Source organism: Heterocephalus glaber, unplaced genomic scaffold (assembly GCF_053883595.1).
Source record: "Heterocephalus glaber isolate CG9 unplaced genomic scaffold, H.glaber_assembly_v1.0 deba00001663, whole genome shotgun sequence".
Taxonomy (NCBI): Eukaryota; Metazoa; Chordata; class Mammalia; order Rodentia; family Bathyergidae; genus Heterocephalus; species Heterocephalus glaber.
The window spans coordinates 311,371-315,970 of record NW_028258404.1 but is presented as its reverse complement, the minus strand read 5'-3'; the positions used below and the strand labels follow the sequence as shown (position 1 = coordinate 315,970).

Here is a 4,600-nt window from a genome sequence, read left to right as displayed (position 1 = left end):
CCAGACCATGCTTTCAATATTACTTAAATCCCTGATAGAAGCTCCTGTGGTATTTAGAATCCCTGGTAGGTTAAGAGATCAGGACTCTTAAGTTGGACGGCTCCAGGAATTTGTTTGGAAGCCAGGAATCAGAAACCTCAGCTGCACATAATTTAGTGAATCCCTCTAAATCCCTTATCCCTCTGGGAGAGGAAGAGATATGTACATCTTTTCTCTGACTCTTCCTTTCCTTTTTACTGACAGTAAAGGTGGGATAAAATATTTATTACTTCCAGGGTATTCTTTCCTATAAAACCTTAAAAATACATACCTAACCAACCTGAATACTCAGTTTTACCAGAAGAGCCTTTAGTTTTCTCTGGCCGCTATGCATAAATATTGCTGGAATTGATATTGTAGAAATTTATTTATTATTGGACGGTATTGTTTGAGTTTGACTTTACTTCCTGAGAGTATGCCATAGCTCTTCTGGAAGGTGACTGAGATGGGTTAAATGGTGGCACCTAGTTCTAAATGTTTTTATTTGATCACCTTTCTGTCTTCAGGGTGGACAAATTATCATCCTCCTTAGTATTTCCCCAGCTTCCCAGGACTAACAATGCCACAGCTTGGAGAGATAAAGGAGCTGGGGGCCGGGGATTTAGGTCAGTGGTTCCACCGCCTGCCCTGCAAGCACCAGGACCCGAGTTCGATCCCTGGTACCAAATAAATAAATAAATAAATAAAGGAGCTGGACATCCTGGGAATTAGGAACTACACATTAATTATAATTTCAAACACTTTTTTAACAAACAAAATTTTCAGTCCTAACTGCTATAATTCATACATATAGTAATGTTATATGTTTCGCAATAATTTAATCCAGTCAATATTCTGTATAATGTTCTGGTCAACAATAGATACATATGGGCTGGGGATTTAGCTCAGTGGTTCTGGCGCCTGCCTCACAAGCCCAAGGTCCCAAGTTTGATCTGCGGTACAAAAAAAAAAAAAAATAGATACATAAATGGTCCCATAAGTGGTCTCATAGATGATAGTGAAGCTCAAATATTCTCATGACCCAGGAACATTGCAGCCATTACTACATCACAGTACAACATTACACATTTGTTTGTGGCGATGCTGTAAAAAAAGGTGTTGCAGAAAGAGGGTCTGTTATCCAGGAGATGGAAGCTCCGTGTGTGTCATTGCCCCTGAAGACTTTCCAGTGGAGCCCTTTGTGGAGGTGGGAGATAGTGATAATGATAATCCTGACCCAGGGGAGGCCTGGCTTATTGTGTGTTAAATTTTAATAGAAAGGTTTAAAGAGTAGAAAAGTGCAATGAAACCTTTAAAAAATAGAAGAAAAGTGGTGCTGGAGATGGAGCTAAATGATAGAACATGTACTTCAAATCCGTTGAGGCCCTGGGCTCAATCTTAGTATTGCAAAAAACTACAACAAAAAGAAACATATAGAATTAGGCTATAAAGGAAATATTTCTGTACAGTTCCATACTGTGTTTTAAGCTGAATGTTAATACGAAACAATCAGAACAGTTAAAAAAATAAAAATATTATAAATTCAAGTTTAGGAAAACTAATGGTAATTTATTATTGAAGAAAAACTTGCTATACAGTTAGCCTAAATGCAGTGTTTATAAGTCTCAATGGTGTACAGTAATGTCCTAGGCTTTCATATTTATTCCCCATTCACTCACTGCTTCATCTGATGCACATTTCAGTCCTGTAAGCTCCATTTGTGGTAAGAAACTTATTTAGGTCTGCCAGTTTTTATCTTTTATACCTTATTTTTACTGTACCTTTTCTATGTTTAGATACACAAATACTACCGTTACAATTGCCTACAGTAATCAGAGCAATAGTATGTTGCACAGATGTGTAGCATAGTGGCAACAAGCTATAACATGGAGCCTAGATGTGTACTGGCTATCCCATCCAGCATTTCATAAGTAAGTTCTCTGATGTTTGCACATAATGAAATTGCCTTCTGATGCATTTCTCAGAACATTATTATTAAGCAACACACGGCTGCATTTAAATATTACTTTAAAGTTTGTAAATTTTTTATGTCTCTCATATAATGTATTATATTCCTTGTTAAACTGATATTTTCACCATCCTTATTTTGCAGATAAAGAAACTGAAACATAAGGGCAGTTCATATAATGCACAATAAATTAAAGTTAAAGCTGGTAGCAAAAATGATAAAGATGAAAACAACCCACAATTTATTTCATTTCACAGACAACTCATACCTAAAATGTTACAACTTTGGTACATTTTCTTTCTGTTGTAATATATAATATATGCTAATGTGTGTATATACATATATGTATATGTATTTGTATAAATATATTTCAATGCAAATCATATATATGGTTCTGTATTCTGCTTTTAAAGTTATTATAATATTGAAAAGCTACTTAAAATCTTTGCAAAGCATCATTTATAATCCATTGTATAGTTGGGCATGGTGGTGCACACCTGCAATCCTAAAATTTTAGGAGGCTGAGGGAGTAGGATTATAAATTCAAACCCAGCCCAGGTAACTTAGCAATTTAATGAGACCCTGTCTCAAAATTTAAAAAAATAGGGCTGGGGATATAGTTAGTGTGATGGTCCTGGATTCATTCCCCAATACTGAAAAAACAAAAACATCTATTGCATGACCATAAAGCTTATTACACCTGTATCCTATTTATGAACAATTCATTTTTCAAAAAATTAAAAATATATGATGTTATTTGCATACTAATATTTTTCATTAATCTGGCCATGACTTTCTAACAGATGTCTTGAGATTTTAAAGCTTAGGGTGGCCTCTTCACTGGCACCTCTTGTGACAAATGGTTTTCATTGGTCACATAGGCCTAGGTTAGCAATACATCCTGCAGCCATCAAATAGGGAACAGACTGACTTGCAGAGTGGGTGACTTCGTGACCTTGGCCTCATAAACATTGCTGTGCACACATCAAGTCAGACAAGCTGGCACTGGAAAAGTAAGAGAGAAGAAAATATAAATGAAAACAGAATGTAAGTAGTAAAAGCTTTAGAGATTAAAAAAAATAAGAGCTATTTCTGTGTTGGGAGAAATTACAGAAGTGGGAGTATCTGATCATTTAGTAATTGTATTTTACATAAAAATTATCATACCAGTTTGGCCTAGGCAGTTTTAGATCAGATTAATATATTGCATTGCAATACACAATACAAGTTAGAAATGTACAAGGATGGTACCTTTGTAAAATAAATTAGATCACTTTATTTAATTTCTTAGTTTATAATTGCTCATTACCTTGACTGTGAGTAAAAAGGAGAACAAAAAGGCTAGGAGATACAAAGAATGCTAATAAAAGCTAATATTTATTTAACTCTACATTTCAGGCACTATTCTGTTTATGTGTAATGTCTGTAATATAAATAGTGTCCTATAACTAGCAATCACCCAATAATAGGTAGTATTACTTTGCTCACTCTCTCCTTGTGGAAACTGAGGTTAGATAAATTGCCCGAAGTCCATCCACTTGACCACTGTGATGTTCTGCTACCCATACAGCTATGCTCTGCTGATCTGTCCTTCAAAGACAATATGTGGATGCAGCCATAGCAAGAGGAGAAGCAGGCTCTCAGCCTGAATGCTGCTGGGTGTGGGAAGTGATCTCCCTTTTTTAACCTGCAATATCTCCCATGCACAGAATGAGTTATGAACTAACAAGTGACATTTCCACCCCAGTCTTAAGTAAGAGACATTCCATTTCACATACTCGTACATCTATTAAGCATCTGCTTTGGGCTGGGCTCTGAGAAGATGAAAATGAATAACACATATACCCTGACTTCAAGAGCTCATAGTCTAAAAGGAAAATGGACATGAAAAATATGATTATCTTGAAATGTGGTAGGTGTGACAAAGGATTTAAAAGACAGCAGAAAAGAGGAAGGTCTTTAGAGAAGGTGACATTGTACTGAGACAGTAGAGATCACCAGAGAAATTAGTGTGGGAAAACCTTCCAGCAGAGCCTCTGGTTATAAAAGCTGGAGCACTACCTCTTGCTTGTTTTCACATTTACTGTATGAAGAGTAAGGGGCAGTATTTGGAGCTAATAATCTCGGTTCTTACCAAGCATGTGGTCCTAGGCAAATCACTGAATCTCTTGGAGCTTTAGGTTCTGAATCTGGAAAAGTAGGAAACAAATTATGCTTACCTCATTCAGTGAAGATTAAAGTAAATAACAAATGAAGCTCCCAGTACAGAGCCTGGCATTGTTGGTGCATAGTAAAAAGTCCTAAACTAACACTCCTACAATGAAGCTAAAAGAAAGTAAAGAGTATCAGAACAAAGAGTTTCTTACCTAACCTGGAATAGCAAAAGCAATTCTGGGCAACAGAAACGTGGCTGGGGGTATCACAATCCCCAACTTGAAACTATACTACAAAGCTACTGTGGTAAAAACAGCATGGGACTGACAAAGAAACAGACTGGAGGATCAGTGGAATAGATTAGAAGATGCAGAAACAACTCCAGACATACTCAGCCACTTCATCTTTGACAAAGGAGCCAATCGCCCTCATTGGAGAAAAGATAACCTGTTCAAAAAT

The 4,600-nt window shown here is 36.4% G+C and overlaps 1 protein-coding gene across 9 annotated transcripts in view; it reads left to right on the top strand.

The window, feature by feature from the left end:
• The window catches only part of LOC147822299 (uncharacterized), a 390,614-nt gene that overhangs the window by 75,807 nt on the left and 310,207 nt on the right, over positions 1 to 4,600 (top strand). The window lies entirely within an intron of this gene.